Below are 17,546 nucleotides of genomic sequence, written 5' to 3'. Positions count from 1 at the left end.
CGCGATTAGATATAGGAGGTCCTTCGAGATCGTGCGCGTTAATTCGAGACGAAGGCTTGACCAGCGCCTTTATCATCGCTCACGAAGTAGCACACATGTGAGTGTCCCACATGTTGAGATATCGTTGGCAAACTGAAATATTTATAACTGGCCTGGGTATTTACGCAGAGACCGTGTGTTATTTATTTATGCAAATACGTACTTGTACGAGAATAATTTGAAAAATGAAATCTCCATAGGAGAACTTATTATCTTTACCGAATATCACAACGCGTACTGTACTTTGAATCTGCCATAGATTTTTGCGTATTATGTGCGTTCTTGCATTCCTTCTTTCACCTACGATGGCTCTTAAACAAGAAACGATATCGTAACGAGAAATACAACTTAGCTGAGCGTCCACTTTGGTTCCACTAGTGTTGTCCCATACGACTTTGTGTTTGACCTCGCTATTAGGGGACTTTTTACCCAACGTTTCCTTCACCGCCTTCACTACTTTCGATTTATCGAACTTGAGACTTAAACTGGCCGTTACTAAATCTTCCGGCTTCTTCGACATCGGTTGGTGTCTCTTCGTGAACCAATTCGACGGTGCCATAAAGGTCGAAATAGCGGCTTTCGAGGATCCGCTAAGCTTACTTTTAGCTCCGTGCAATGTCGACACGTCGAAGCTGTTGGAACGGAAGCTCTTCGATCGACTTCCTTTCTGTTCGGTCGTTTTTCCGGGCCAGTTTGATTTGCTACCGTCCCGCGAACTCGGCGCTTCCTCGCCGCATCGGTTGATTTCCGTCGCGGAAGACGCTAACGAGCTTAGGATCGATATCAGATCCGTATTAGAGCAGGCAATGCCCGCAGCACCGGAAACGGATGCACTCGCGGCTCTTGGCAGTTCCGAGACGCGCTTTCGGAGAGAAGACGTCGGCGAAACCGACGGAGTAGGCATTTCAGAGAATCGTTGTTTCGGCTGTTGAGTGTAACGTTGAGCGGAACTGTTACCCTCCAGCGGCTGTATTTCGTACACTTGCTCCGTCGACGTCCTGTACATCCTTAAGCGCACCTGGCAAACGGATTGCTTTTATTCGAAAGACAGTTTCTTTTTTATCATAATTCGTGCGTTATGATACATGTTTCGATGATTGAGCCGTTAAGCGTGACAAAGCGATGGAATTGTTTTGCACAGAAATTCTGGTTCTAAAATTATGTTAGGGATTCTAGGGCGTAATAACATCTTGGAACGCAAAGTTATCGATGTGTCGATGAAAGTTAAGCGAGCTTTATCGAAGCACACGTTCGAGTCTTTGGGCGATTGCTAGGAATACGCGTAATGTTTTTTTCCGTGAGCTGAAAAGTTGAACGACTATAAATGGCGTTTGTAGAGGATTTCAAAGCGGAAGAAGAGGCAGATTATTTAATACATAATATCTTCCTTTATAATATATCTAATATCCTAATAATTAGATGAACGTAATACAAATGTTTAGAATCAGAAATTATCTGTTTATATAGAGATCTGTTTGATGCAAGATCTAAAATCAATCAAATCGGATTGTATGGATTATGTATTTGACTGTGTTAATCCTTTGACGTCGATAGCAACGATGTATATAGCGAATGGCGGTTATCAGCCAAGATTATGAGCACGTACGCAAATAGACTAGAATATTTTGCAAGAATGAAATGTCTTGGTATGGTACGCTTTAATCTATCTATCCAAGTCAAAATAAGTATAAAAATCGCGTGGCAATCAACATATTAAAAAAAAAAAAAAAAAAAAGAAAAAGAAAAGGAGAAACAGATGTTTCTGATTGTTTAGTGCATTTTCATAAAATCTTCTAAATGTTTAATTCTCATAGAATAAAAGGGAGAGCATACGTTTGAATCTCAGCAGATTTTATTAATTCTTTGAAACCATAAATATAATATGAGTATTACATCAACTTTAGTTCATACATGTAACAACATATTATTCTGCGCGTAACAGTTACATTTAATGAAACATTTATTTATCCAGTAAATCCATATTCTCTATTAAACGTTCGTTTATTAATAAAACTGCCATAATCGTCCACGCATTTTTCGCTTCCTTAATTATTTTTCAAAGTATAACGATAATCAATGATGCAACAGAAATATCATGTAACATCCCAACAATCTTACATGAGATTTTAGCTGTTTTTACTATACAAATTAAGTCATTATTAAAATAAGTCATTATAATAATATATATATGTCGGAGATGACAGAACACCGGAACCTTCCCTTTGGAACTTTGGGAAGACCCCTAGTATTGAAATTTAGATTTCACCATAGCCGTATTAAGAAACTGTTGTCATTCGATCCGACTGTATTTATTTGAGATTTATGATAGTGAGCTCGGGCTCGAGACGACAATCAGTCGCCGAACGTAGCCGCGGTCAAAGGGATGAACGTTTTGTCTAACAAAGGCATGAATTAATTCTATAGCTCTTCTTAAAAGAAATACTTGGGACGGGGCACGACGGTAAACGTTTCAATGGTTTCTGCCACGTGGCTCGCCACACGCAGACTTTGTCCTTCGGGTAAGATGATTGCCAGATGCCAACGCATCTTCACAGTATATGTTTAGCTGGTCAAAGTATATATTTGACTTGATAATGAAATACAGGAATACAATTTGAGCTGGTCCAGATCCGCACGCTAGCAGTGTTACTTTATGACTGAAAAACCCCGAAGCCAACGTCGCCTGTCTACAGTTTATGGTCTGCCTCCCTGCTATTCTTTTGTCTATGTGCTGTCGATGGCTTCAGCGCTTGAGGAAGCTAAAAAGACCAGATGTGGAGTTTTCCTAGAAGTGGTGACCACTTCAATAGCTATAATACGTTTTATATCACGCGTAATATAGTTTCGTAATATAGTAATATAGTTTCTCAGCCACAGTGGCGTTACAAGGGCGAGACCATACGTGTCTTAATGGCGTTGTTTCGTTGACATTGTCACGTAAAATAAAAAGCAGGAGGCTCGTACGAAAAGAAAAAATTAAGATAACAAAAAAACAAGAGAATTTATTTCTGAATTTACACTGACTGCGATTTTGTTCTGAGCTCCAGCCGTGACTTTCCAAGACTGAAACTCTTACAATTTGACTTTCGGTAACATCTGTTTCTTCTTTGTTTGTCATCCCTCAATATCCCCACTACCCTGCAGGCGTACGTGACCGTTGTCACACTTCTAGGACATTCGGTGGAAGGACCGTTAGGATACAGATGACTCATTAGGCACTTCGGCGATATACATTGTCGCCAAGGCCGCCACATCTCTATCTCCATCATCGGTCCATCGGATTTGAAGTATGCCGGTCGTGACATACCCCCCAGTTTAGATTGATCTTGGTCCTCTAAGATCGTAGTAGAATTGGTTGGATTTGTTTATAAATCGTAATTCCTATCCTGTGAATTTAAGACAACTAACCAAGGGTATTGTTACTAGTGCCAGGGTCAGCATTATCCTGGAAAAAGTACGTTTTCAATCGGTTACCATGTATCTTTTTCTTAATATTGTCGATAGATATAATGTAGTAAGGAGTTTTCACATCATTGATTCTATAGGGTCCTAACCATTCAATGTCCAACTTATCTCTTTTATGGTCATTGTGAATTAAAACAAAGTCTCCTTTCCTAAACACGGTCCGAGTTTTAACAATCTTTTTTTCTTGGTCTCGCTTGTAGCGTTGCTTATTTTGAATAAGTGTTTTGTGAGCTGTTTCCCAATATTTATTTAACTGTTTTTGCCAAAGTGAGTACATATCGTCATAGGTAAATGCGGGGAATTTGGATATTGCGGAAGGTAAGTTCGCTTTTCGCCCAAAAGTCAATTCGAAGGGGGAGAATCCTGTTCCTTCATGTTTTGCAGTGTTGTATCCTAAACAAATGAAATTAAGTACTTCGTCCCATTCTTTGTCATTGCCGTGTAACGCAGTACGAATTAAATCTTTAACCGAGGCATGTGTTCTTTCGAGGAATCCGTTACTCTGTGGGTGAAATGAAGTTGTTTTGACTTGTTTGATTTTAAAGGCCTCTTCAAATTTCGTCATTAAATCGCTAACAAAATTTTGTCCTTGGTCTGTCAGAATCGTCTTTGGTGCCGAAAATATGTAAATATAGTGCTCAATGAGCGCGTTAATTATAGATTCAGTTCGTTGCGTTTTAAGGGGAACAAGGATTAGATATTTCGTAAGTTCGTCGTGAATTGAAAGTATATATTGATTTCCGCGTTTGGTTTTCGTCATCGGTCCTATGATGTCCATAGCGATTTTGTCGTTAGGGTGAAGTGGTGTGTCTGAGATCTGTGGGGACTCTTTGGGTCTGATACGTGTTAGTTTCTCCTTTTGACATGTGTCGCATGTCTTCACGAAGTTTTCTACTCTTTCAAAAAGGCCGGGGATTTTGAACTTATCCTTAATCCGTTGATACGTTTTCTGTATCCCTAAATGTCCTACGGTGTCGTTATGGTTTTCCTTTATTGCTTGTAGTATTTCGCTTTCGTCTAGTTTTAAGATGGGGTTGGGCGCATAAGTGACTTCCTTGTATGTGTCGTTAAAATATATTAGCATGAGTTTAATCTGTGTTTTCTCTAATTCAGTTTTTTTTATTTATTTATTTATTTATTAGAATATTTACAATCAATTCTCGTTGAGAATTTTCAGTAACTTAATTTGGCGTGATACAATGACATGGATTATAATAGCTTTATATTGTTGGTTCTAGTAGGACTAAGGATTTAATCTAGTGGGTATTTTCTTTTTAGTCTGCGGATCTGGTCCGTCGTGTCCAGTAGTTGGGTGACTAGTGGGTTGTGGTGGTTGTTGACTCTTGTGTTATATCTGCTTCTGGACTTGTGTATTTCATCTTTGACTGTAGATATCTTGAGGTCGCGGTGGATTGTTTCGTTGGTAACATATCAGGGTGCATTTAATAGGGATCTTAGCGTTTTCGATTGGAAGCGTTGGAGTATTTCAATGTTGGAGTTACTTGTGTTCCCCATAGTTGGATTCCGTAGGTCCAGACAGGTTTTATTACGGCCTTGTAGAGGGTTATTTTGTTCTGTATGTTTAGTTTGGAGCGTCGGCCCGTGAGCCAATAGAATTTTCTTAGTTTTTCCTTTAGTTGCTTTGTTTCTTCCGAGATATGTTTTTTCCAAGTTAGTCTCCTGTCCAGGGTCATGCCCAGGTATCTTACGGAGTCCTTGCTTGGGATTATTGTGTTGTTAATGGTGACCTGGGGGCAGGTTTGTTTTCGGAGCGTGAAGGTTACATGGGAGGATTTTTTTTCGTTTATTTTAAAACCCCATTTTTGGAACCACTTTTCCATGGAGTCGAGACTTCGCTGGAGAGTGGATGAGGCAATTGCCGGGTCTGCGTGAGTAGATAATAGTGCTGTGTCGTCGGCAAATGTTGCTATTGTTACCTCGTTTGATATGGGTAAGTCGGCAGTGTAGATGGAGAATAGTAGGGGTCCGAGGACACTACCTTGCGGTATGCCGGATTCTATTGGAAATGTTGCGGAAGTGGCGCCTAGACATTTAACTATGAATTGTCTGTTGGTAAGGTAGGATTTTAAGATGGAGTAGTATGGGTGGGGTAGGATTTTTTTAAGCTTGTAGAGTAGCCCTTCATGCCATACTTTATCGAATGCCTGTTGGATGTCTAGGAATACGGCTGAGCAGTATTTTTTCTTTTCAAGGGTTTGGCTGATCATGTGGGTTATGCGGTGGGTTTGCTCTACTGTTGAGTGTTGTTTTCGGAAGCCGAATTGGTGATCTGGGAGAGTTTTCAATTCTTCTAGGAGTGGAAGGAGACGATTCGTGAGCATCCTCTCGAATAGTTTAGACAGGGTAGGTAAGAGACTGATTGGGCGATAGGAGCTGGCTTCATATATTGGTTTACAGGGTTTGGGGATGAGGGTGATTAGTGAGATTTTCCACGCCTTAGGAAAGTGTTCAAGGCGGAGGATGGCGTTAAAGATTGATGCGATGAGTGCGATCCCTTTTATGGGGAGTTCCTTGATTGCTTTATTTCCTATTAGGTCGTGACCTGCTGCTTTCTTGGGGTTTAGGCGACTGATTGCTTCTATGATCTCTGCAGAAATGAAGGGTTGAATAGGAGGGGACATTTGGAAGGGAGTGTGCAGGTATTCGGTGACGTCCGCTGCAGCTATGGAGGAATGGGGTTGGAATACTTCAGTAAAGTGTTTGGCAAATAGGTTGGCTTTTTCTATAGGGCTACGCGCCCATCCATCCTGCGGGCGGCGGATTGGAGGTATTATTTGTGGGGGGCGCGTGAGTTTCCTGGAGGCTTTCCATAGTGAGTAGTTTGAGTCGGCTGTGGGGGACAGGCTGGCGAGATATTTGTGAAAACGGTCATTATTGTAGTTCTTTATGGTTTTGGATAGTTTTCTAGTTGCGTTGTTTAGTTTGCGTTTGTCCTCCGGTGTTCTATGGGTCTGCCATATCCTTCTTAGTCTACGTTTTTCTGCTATTTTTTTTAATATGTACTGGGGGTATTCGTGATTGCTGATGGACGTTATTGCCGGTGTGGAGAAGCGGATAGCGTTTATTATGCTCGTGTTTAGGTATTCCGTGGCTGCTTCGATTTCTTCATTGGTTTTTAGTGAGGTTGAGGCTGAAGTTGTGCGGGTAAAGACTACTCTAAGGAGCTGCCAGTTGGTGTGTTGGTTATGAATGGAGCCATTAGGTGTATTCTCGATGATAGTTGAACTGACTGTTACTATCACGGGGGAATGATCAGAGGAGAGATCAGCCGAGGAATTGATTTGGACGTGTCTTGACGAGATATTTTTAGTTATGAAGAAATCAAGGAGATCGGGTATTTTGTTTGTGTCGGTGGGCCAGTGTGTGGGTTCGTATGTGGTAAGGTAGTTGAGGTTGTTGGTTGTTATGCTGTTGAGGAGGTTTTTGCCTCTTACTGTAACCAGTCTGCTACCCCATTGGGTGTGTTTAGCGTTGTAGTCTCCTCCGGCTATGTATCTGTTGCCCAGGGTGTCCAGGAAGTGGTCAAAGTCTTCTTTGGCGATGGAGTGTCTGGGAGGGCAGTATACAGCTGAAGTGGTGATTGTACCATGACAGTCTTCTATTGCTACGTTTGTTGCTTGGAGGTAGTCTTTCTGGAATGGTTGAAGTTCGTAGTGCTTGATGTTTGATTTGATTATGATTCCGGTGCCGCCGTGGGCCTTTCCGCTGGGGTGTTGGGTGTGGTAGAAGTTGTAGACGTGTATTTTGAGGTAGTTTTTGTCGGTGAAGTGGGTTTCGTATATGAGCATCACATCGATTTGCTGTTGTTTTAAGAATAGTTCTTGTTCAGATTTGTGCTGAGCTAGACCGTTGGCGTTCCACAAAGCTATTCGCATTGGTTTTATTTTGCTTCTGTGCGTATGAATTTGTCCATGAAGAGTGTGAGTAGTGACAGCAAGTTGTTAATTTGCTCAGTTTGCTTCTCGATAAGTTTTTCGAGTCTGGTAAAGTTGTCTGTGCTTTGTGGGGTGGGAATTCTATTTTCTGTGTGTACACTGTGTGTTTTCGAGTTGTTTACGTTTCCTTGCGTTGCCTGCGCATAGGATACTGTTGGTGTGGTGAGTTTTTGGGGTTTAGGTTCTTGTATGGTTATGTCCTTGGGTCTCAGTTTTGGATACTTTATATTATGTAGTGTTTTGTAGGCTGAGCATCCTTTGTAGTTCGCAGGATGCTCTCCTTGACAGTGGATACATTTGGCGGGGGTTTCCGGGGATTTAGTGCATTGGTCAGTGGGGTGATTACCTGCACATTTTACGCACCGGAAGTTATGATTGCAGTATTTCTGCGTGTGGCCGTACCTTTGACACCTTTTGCATTGTATTATTTCTTTCTTTACAAGAGGTGGCTCGAACTTAACTATGGAGTTCATCAGCCGATTGATGTTGTAGATTTCTTTGTTGTTTGTTTTTTGTTTTAAGTCTATAAAAAATAAGGATAGTGGGTTTTTTGTGATTCTATGCCTAATGTTGCTGATGTTAGTTACTTCGTGGCCGTGATTTAACAGTTCGCACTTTAGTTCGTCTAGATCGGCTGAGTGGTGGATGTTGCGTAGCACCACTCGAAATGGTCTTTCTTGTTTGAGCTGGTATGTGTGGAATTTAGCGTTTAACGTTTTTAATAGCTTGGTTAACTTTCTATAGGCGTCTGGGTGGGTCGGCAGTATTTTCACGTGGTTGTTGTTAATCTTTAACTTGTAGTCCTCTTTGCTGATGTCTTTTTCGATAGTCTTAATCATTGACTGTATGTCGATTACGTCGTTAATGAATATCGGTGGGGGAGGGGGAATTCTTTGAGTATGGAGATTGTATTTTCGAGCTATCGCGGGGAGACGTAATCGCGAGGAAACACGTCAACGGGAGTCGTAAATTCCCGTTACGATCCTAATGATCGACGCCGCGAGTAGATCGATCCCCTGATTTCCGTTAAGATAATAGGGGTGGTTGAATTAATATAACTCCGTGATTGGTAGGGTTATGATTATATTTTTCTCCAACAGCTTCGTTTAATCACACACAATAGTAACGTCGTTGAGTCTGAAGATTGCCTGGATCTTGCTCAGATTCTGACTGCCAATCTGAGAGAGGAAGGCTCGTGGGTCGTAGTAGATGTGGCGATTGATCAGATCCAACCTTGACTGAATCGAATCAACAGGATCAACCGAAAGACTGAATGAAGAGACGTCGACTGCTTGACTCCGACTGTTTGACTTGGGTGGCTTGCACTGACGACTGACTCGAACGATTTCCGTTATGAATGTGAGGACACAGATCCCCGTTACCATTAGCTAAGACGTTAACGGTTGAAGTTGGGATATGGAAGTATCCTAACGGCATGACTCGTGGGAAAACCCAGATGTTTCTAATCTCTAAATGCCTGATTTTCCCTGTCATATAATTAACAATTTTTCCCGTCATAACTACCAGCTTACTCCGTAATATTTAAGAACGTTCAATAAACCTAAGGACCTTTTAAGTACCCGCTATAAACCGAAAATGCTTGCAGGATTCAAGGTTTCTGCAAGCTAATGAGAATCGGTTTATGGTGGGCCTTAGTTTTATTGAGGGTTCTCTAATGACGTTTGGGTCTGGACGGTCAGACATTAAAGTACGTCGCGCGGACCTTTTCACGCGACGTAACAGAGATTATTTACCTTTTCGGTTGTAATCATGGAGTCTTCCGTGGACTCCAGTATTGAAAATCTATTGTAGGTGGTCACCTGGCTGGCTGATGGTTTAGTTTGACTCTCGTTTACATTTGTCTTGGTTGGTTCGAGCTTTCGTTTTTTCGTGTGATGGTCGTTTACGAGGATAGATGTGTTGCCCTCTTGCCACGGGGGAGGAAAAATGGCGGTGTTATAATTTAGCTCCGGGGAGCCTGTTGGGAATGATAGAGCCATCATCGAGCTAGTTAGTTCAGTGTGAAAGAACTAGTCGAGAGGCTGTTAACCCCTGGCTAGGTTAGTTGGATTCGCTTTCGACAGATGGGCGTCACGTGGAGTTTTGTGAACTTCACAGGGCACTGGACACACGTCTGCACGTCTCGGCACTCAGCAGCAACTGGATGGTCACGTGCTGCTTTGTGAACATTGCCGGGCACTGGACACACGTCTGCACGCCTCGGCACTCACGAACGAACTGGATAATGTATGTGATAATGTATTTTTAGTGTATCCTGTTAGCTTAACAAAACATAACGTTGTTCAACGTTTGCATAATATATTTAAAGAAAAAGATTGATCGTACTTTCTGATCTGAAAAAATAGCTCTGTTTATACATTATACATTATACATGGGAATTAACATTATGTATGGGAATTAACTAGTGTCTATATAGTTTCACACTGACAAAATAGTTTCGAGTTACTTAAAAATAGTTGCTTGATTCAAGCAACTGTACGCGTTAACAAAATAATTCCAACTTACTTGAAAATAGTTGCCTGATTCAAGCAACTGTACGCGTTAACAAAATAGCTTCGAGTTATTTGAAAATACTTGCTTCACTCAACTGCACACATTAATAAAATAGTTTCAAGTTACTTGAAAATAGTTGCTTGATTGAGGTAACTTGACCAATCTGAATCATCATAAAAACTTGGAAGGATATTTCAGGCAAAATTACAGGTTCACATTGGCAAAATGATTTTAACTTACTTGAAAATAGTTGCTTGATTCAGGTAACTTGAGCAATCTGAAACATCATAAAAACTTGGAAGGATATTTCAAGCAAAATTACAGGTTCACATTGGCAAAATGATTCTAACTTACTTGAAAATAGTTGCTTGATTCAAGCAACTGTACACGTTAACAAAATAGTTTCAAGTAACTTGAAAATAGTTGCTTGATTCAGGTAACTTGACCAATCTGAATCATCATAAAAACTTGGAAGGATATTTCAAGCAAAATTACAGATTCACATTGGTAAAATAATAGGTTCACATTGACAAAATGGTTTCGAATTGCTTGAATTCAAATCGTTTGACGAAGCAACATGACTAATCTGAATAGTTTAATTGTCATCTTTATCCAAGACTCGCATAGTCAATCGAGCCATTCGGAAATCACATTGACCAACTCCAAAATTGAAAAGTAGAGAAAAGTAATTACAAGTATCGCAAGTGGTGAGACAATATGCGATAAAAATGAAAAGATGAGCGTGGCGTTAAGCTCTAAGGAACTAGAGGTTTTGTGAGAATCAATCGTGTACTTGGACGATGAAATTGCGAAATTATGAGATTGTCCAAAGATGAAGTTGGTCAATTTGACTTTCGCCAAGCTCGATCGTCACTACGACAGTTCTCGCGTATCGAAACTATCTTGATGTTTGTGTCGACAGGTGAGACGAATGAGCGATCGTGGCGGAGAAGGATCAGGACATTCGGTCGTTACGATGGAATCAGTGTTACCGACTTTATTTGGCCGTCGCGAATCAGTCGCCTGTTTTCCTTTTGGAGGCGTGACGAGAATATTGCCAAATCGTCGAGACCCAGCGTCCAGAATGTCCGCACCACTGAGCGGTAGAGGAAATACGCACTATCTTCGGTTGGACATTATGGACGACATCCCATACCTAAGAGCGAGGGAGGTAAGGATCTTTCGTTTATTCTTTTTCACTTTCTACCGTAATAGATCAGCCACAGATAGTCCATTTCGACGAATAGTTTCTTTCGATCGACGTGGAAACCGTCGAAAAGAAAGATTTAGGATATTGTAGCCGTTCGCCGATAAGGAGCGCCATTTACGCCGAAGGAGATCCGTTCTCTTAGAACTATCATAGAGTCGCCTGTCTACCGTATTGGGTCTGCCTCCCTGCTATTCCTTTGTCTATATGCTGTCGATGGCTTCAGCGCTTGAGAAAGCTAAAAAGACCAGATGTGGAGTTTTCCTAGAAGTGGTGAACACTTCAACAAAAATAAACGAAAGATCCTTACCTCCCTCGCTCTTAGGTATGCGATGTCGTCCATAATGTCCAACCGAAGATAGTGCGTATTTCCTCTACCGCTCAGTGGTGCGGACATTCTGGACGCTGGGTCTCGACGATTTGGCAATATTCTCGTCACGCCTCCAAAAGGAAAACAGGCGACTGATTCGCGACGGCCAAATAAAGTCGGTAACACTGATTCCATCGTAACGACCGAATGTCCTGATCCTTCTCCGCCACGATCGCTCATTCGTCTCACCTGTCGACACAAACATCAAGATAGTTTCGATACGCGAGAACTGTCGTAGTGACGATCGAGCCTGGCGAAAGTCAAATTGACCAACTTCATCTTTGGACAATCTCATAATTTCGCAATTTCATCGTCCAAGTACACGATTGATTCTCACAAAACCTCTAGTTCCTTAGAGCTTAACGCCACGCTCATCTTTTCATTTTTATCGCATATTGTCTCACCACTTGCGATACTTGTAATTACTTTTCTCTACTTTTCAATTTTGGAGTTGGTCAATGTGATTTCCGAATGGCTCGATTGACTATGCGAGTCTTGGATAAAGATGACAATTGAACTATTCAGATTAGTCATGTTGCTTCGTCAAACGATTTGAATTCAAGCAATTCGAAACCATTTTGTCAATGTGAACCTATTATTTTACCAATGTGAATCTGTAATTTTGCTTGAAATATCCTTCCAAGTTTTTATGATGTTTCAGATTGCTCAAGTTACCTGAATCAAGCAACTATTTTCAAGTTACTTGAAACTATTTTGTTAACGTGTACAGTTGCTTGAATCAAGCAACTATTTTCAAGTAAGTTAGAATCATTTTGCCAATGTGAACCTGTAATTTTGCTTGAAATATCCTTCCAAGTTTTTATGATGTTTCAGATTGCTCAAGTTACCTGAATCAAGCAACTATTTTCAAGTAAGTTAAAATCATTTTGCCAATGTGAACCTGTAATTTTGCCTGAAATATCCTTCCAAGTTTTTATGATGATTCAGATTGGTCAAGTTACCTCAATCAAGCAACTATTTTCAAGTAACTTGAAACTATTTTATTAATGTGTGCAGTTGAGTGAAGCAAGTATTTTCAAATAACTTGAAGCTATTTTGTTAACGCGTACAGTTGCTTGAATCAAGCAACTATTTTCAAGTAAGTTGGAACTATTTTGTTAACGCGTACAGTTTTTTTTTAATTTATTTATTAAAATTCACAATTCGTCCAATTTGGACATTTGGTGGAATTTTTTAACGGTTAAATTAGCATGTTTGTGGCTACCCCCAGCGGGGTACCATCCTCGTGTTTGTTAGATTATGTCCTTTATAAGGTCTGCTGGGTGCTTCCTTTTTAGCCTTCTGTCCATGTTTATGGTATTGTATGTTTCCGCAGCTAGCCGGTTTGGGTGTGTTGCTATTCTTGATTTGTATTTCTCGGAGTATCTGCTAATGTCTTCCTTGACCGTTGGCATTCCCAGGTCCCTCCGTATATCTTCGTTTCTGACGTACCAAGGTCCGTTTACTATTGTTCTGAGGATTTTAGCCTGTATTACCTCTATTTTGTTTATATGGCTCATTGCTGCTGTCCCCCATAATGGTATTCCGTACGTCCAGATTGGTTTTATGATCGTTTTATATATTTTTAATTTATTTTCTATGTTTAGTTTGGATTTTCGGCTTGTTAGCCAATGCATTTGTCTCCTTGTTTTCTGTATTTTTTCTACTATTGATTTGATGTGTAGTTTCCATGTGAGTTGTGTATCTAAGTGGAGTCCTAGGTATTTGACATGCTTTGTTTGCGTTATATGCGTGCCGTTTAATAGGATGTTTGGTGGTATCTTTTTTCGTAGCGTGAATGTAATATGGTTGCATTTATTGGGCTTCGCTTTTATTTGTTTTTCTTGTAGCCAATTTTCTATTTTTATGATATGTTCTTGTAGTATTTTGACTGCCGTTTCTGGGTTAGTATGCCTGACTAGTATAGCTGTGTCGTCCGCGAATGTCAATACTGTGCTGTTGGTAGTTGTTGGTATGTTCGCCGTATATAATGTGTATAGTATTGGGCCTAGGACGCTTCCTTGTGGTACCCCGGCCTTGATGTCTTTAACTTGAGAATGTGTGTCCTTGATTTTTATTACGAAGGTTCTGCTGCTTAGGTAGGATTTTATTAATTGGTGTATTTGCTCCGGGAATTGTTTCCTAATTGTTTGTAGTAGACTTTCATGGTTAATTTTATCGAATGCTTTCCCTATGTCTATAAAGAGGGCTGTGCAGTATTCCTTGTTTTCTAGTGCTACTATTATTTCGTTTATAAGCCTGTACATTTGCTCTATCGTGGAGTGTTTGTTTCCGAAACCAAAGTTCCCAGTTGTGTCCTCCAGCTTTCAGTAGATTTGTTTGGTACCTCCTTTTTGCTGTTTTTCCTAGGTACTTTCTCAAACCTTTGACTTTTTCCTCATCGCTTTTTATTTTGTATTTTTTGCATTCCTCTTCATACTCTGATATCCAGTTTGTAGCTTTCTCAGTTCCTTCAAATCAGAGATTTTTTTTAAAAATATTAAAGGACGCCAACGTATATTCGTCTCACAAGAGTTTGGCGAGCATATCATAAAGACGGTGCATGATTTCTTTGGCCATGTTGGAAGGAATCACATATTGAAAAAAATCCGACCCTTTTATTATTTCAAAAATATGGACCGAATTGTCGACAAGTTCTGCAAACAATGCGAAACTTGCATTAGGAATAAAAGCAGAACGAGAAGACCGATCGGGCTTATGTGGAGACTAGGACCAGCGAGGAAACCGTTTGAAATAATGTCATTCGATACGGTCCGAGGTTTTTCCAACAACAACTCACCAAAGAAGTATATGCATATACTCATAAATCACTTTTCAAGGGCTGTTTTTATGTCCACATCGAAAACACAACGCGCGGAAGATATCATAAAACTTATAAACTCGACAGGAGAAACTGACTCCATAAAAATTATCCTTGCAGACCGATACCCAGCGATGACATCCAAGGAAATTCAAGAGTACGCGAGAGAGAAAAACATTAAATTAATTTTCACCTCGACAGACTGTCCATCCTCCAATGGACTAAACGAGAGGGTAAATCAAACATTAGTAAACAGAATCAGATGCAAGATCAATTCGAAAAAAAAAAGAAACTGGACAAAGATCGCAGAAAAAAGCGTAGAAGAATACAATCACACCAGACACAGTGTAATGGGATTTGCCCCAAATCACTTACTGTATGGGAAAATGATCGAAATCATCCCTAAGGGAATGACAGAGAAGAAGATAAACTTAAAAAGAGACAGAGAAGAAGCATTTAAAAACTCAGCAAGAAATTTCGAAATCAACAAACAAAAATATGACAAAAAAAGACGAGAACACGAGTTTAAAATTGGTGATACGGTCTTCACCCACAACGGAAACAGAATGAATAGAAGTAAGCTGGAAGAAATTAGGAAAGGACCTTTCAAAATTTTGAGAAAGATTTCAAACTCTATATATGAAGTGGATAACGGTAACCGGAGATCTGAAGGGAATTTCTTCAAACTGGCCCGGAAAAACGACCGAACAGAAAGGAAGTCGATCGAAGAGCTTCCGTTCCAACAGCTTCGACGTGTCGACATTGCACGGAGCTAAAAGTAAGCTTAGCGGATCCTCGAAAGCCGCTATTTCGACCTTTATGGCACCGTCGAATTGGTTCACGAAGAGACACCAATCGATGTCGAAGAAGCCGGAAGATTTAGTAACGGCCAGTTTAAGTCTCAAGTTCGATAAATCGAAGGTAGTGAAGGCGGTGAAGGAAACGTTGGGTAAAAAGTCCCCTAATAGCGAGGTCAAACACAAAGTTGTATGGGACAACACTAGTGGAACCAAAGTGGACGCTCAGGTAAGTTGTATTTCTCATTACGATATCGTTTCTTGTTTAAGAGCCATCGTAGGTGAAAGGGGGAATGAAAAAGAAAATCGTAAATCGTAAAATCTCTTCCAGAGAATGCACTTTATCGTAAAAATTAATAAAGTCAACAACAACGTGAAATTAAATAATTGTTGTTTGATATTCTGTATTATCGATATAGGTGAAACGTGGAGAAGATAATTTGCAATCATTGCGGACAATATCGCAGTGACATTATTATCAATCGGTAATATTAAAGATAAAATTCATATGGGATGAAAACAGAGCGTCAAAAGTGGTTATTTTTCGATCTTCTTGCGAAGGGAAAATTCCTGCAAAATGTTTAAGAACGGCTCTCAACAAGGAATGAAAAATGTTATTACAGTTCCATTTTCGTGTTCGTTTTTTTTTCTACATGATCCATGTGAAATAATTCTTCAGATGCTCTGCTGGTAAATGAATCGACGTTTGTAATAGATGAAATATGAAGTACAGCGAGATCGTTGTTGGCTATTGTTCTACACCGATATCGACAAAATAATTCTTCGACAACTCTATTGATAAATCAATTGTAGTTTGAAATCAGACGAATCTGAAGTACCATCAGTTTGTTGCTACGAGAACAATAGCCACCAACGATCTCGCAGTAATTCGGATTCGTTCGATTTTAAACTTCAATTGTTTTATCGACAGAATCTCTGAATAATTATTTTGCTGGTAAATTCTGCTGGTATATCGATTAGAGTTTGGAATCGAGCAAATACGAAGTACAAGATGGCTATTGTTCTCACGTAGCAACAGTCTGATAGTATTTCAGATTCGCTTGATTTCAAACTTAGTTCCCTTGGTTTAATTACTGATTTATCAGCTGGATCAAAATTTAAAGAAAATGAAGATCAAGTGTAGCGCGTAAGTTTGACCTCTGCTTAATTTTTTCATCTCTACACTCATCTTTTTCAACTTCCATGTCACATTTCGTATAAATGCTAATAATTCTTTGTTTTTTTTTTTTTTTGATAAATTCTCTTAAACGTCGCACAAGAATTTTTCGTTCGCGAGGAGGTGCAAAAATGGCCACTTTTTGACTTAGGTCAAAATTTGCAAATTTGGGGTTAGCCCCAACTTAACCACACTTTTAATCCAACATGAATTTTATTTTAATATTACTGACCTCTGATGGTGGATCTGCGATACTGTACTTAATGATTGTAAACTATCTTATCGAGACTTCTCATCTATATTAATAATATAGGAATGTTAAATATTATTTTGAATATTAGGAATATTAAATAACAGTTAAATACTTTTAACTGTTTATAATAATTTACTATTACGTATTTTAACGCGAAATCTCGTTTCATAAAAATTTTCATTCAAATACGTAAATACATAATATTCATAAATTTATAAGAACAATTTTGTCCGTAGGTATTTGGTAGCGCAATTGAGAAGATGTTAACGGCGCAAAAGGGAAACGATACGGGGGCTTCCGGGTCGAGCGGAAAGCCCTCGGTATCTCCGAACAAACCAATGTCAGGCAAAGTGACAAATTGGTTTTCAAATATCAAGAATCAAAATCGGAATCAGACGGAATCCAGCGAACCGTCTCTCTGTTCTTCCCTAAAGGACCTATTCAAGAAGTAATGGGGAAGAACAAATGCTAATAAATGTTAAGTGTCTCTAGTTTAATTAACACTTCTTTATCTTTATCTTTATTAACACTTATTTATTTAAGAATTTATTCAGAGATTAACACGACCTAATAGATGACTGACAATCTGGTGTAATTCAAATTAACGAGCTATACTTTCCTTGTACTTTCTTATTGCTATACCTCTACAATATTCTTTTATCGTATCTGTCGATTTTAATCTCACACAAATATATAATAAATGTGTATACAGTAGTTGACGAAAATATTAGATAGAAGATTTTTGCGAATATATATTATGTGTGTTAGTGTTTTTCTTCACTTCACTTCAATGTAACGAGACGTGTCTATCATGATTACACCGGTAAAAATTGAGACTAATTTGGAAATATATATATGGAAGCTAGAAGATGCTTATTGCAGACGTACACATAGCAAAAAACTAATGTACAATGTAAAGAGTATTTTTAAACATGTGATTGATTAGG

At 39.5% G+C, this 17,546-nt stretch overlaps 2 protein-coding genes and 1 long non-coding RNA gene across 3 annotated transcripts in view; 2 read left to right on the top strand and 1 right to left on the bottom strand.

Moving 5' to 3' along the window:
* The window catches only part of LOC126926968 (uncharacterized), a 284,756-nt gene that overhangs the window by 79,641 nt on the left and 187,569 nt on the right, over window positions 1-17,546 (bottom strand). The window lies entirely within an intron of this gene.
* Window positions 1-17,546, top strand: part of LOC126926972 (A disintegrin and metalloproteinase with thrombospondin motifs 3-like) — a 270,090-nt gene that overhangs the window by 84,808 nt on the left and 167,736 nt on the right. The window lies entirely within an intron of this gene.
* On the top strand, window positions 25-17,460 carry LOC126927011 (uncharacterized). The gene is made up of 2 exons (XR_007715078.1): window positions 25-97; window positions 16,836-17,460. It is a non-coding gene; the product is annotated as an uncharacterized LOC126927011 (long non-coding RNA).

This window comes from Bombus affinis, unplaced genomic scaffold (assembly GCF_024516045.1).
Source record: "Bombus affinis isolate iyBomAffi1 unplaced genomic scaffold, iyBomAffi1.2 ctg00000068.1, whole genome shotgun sequence".
NCBI lineage: Eukaryota > Metazoa > Arthropoda > Insecta > Hymenoptera > Apidae > Bombus > Bombus affinis.
Note: the sequence above shows the minus strand (reverse complement) of the source record. Positions and strands in the feature narration are given on the sequence as shown.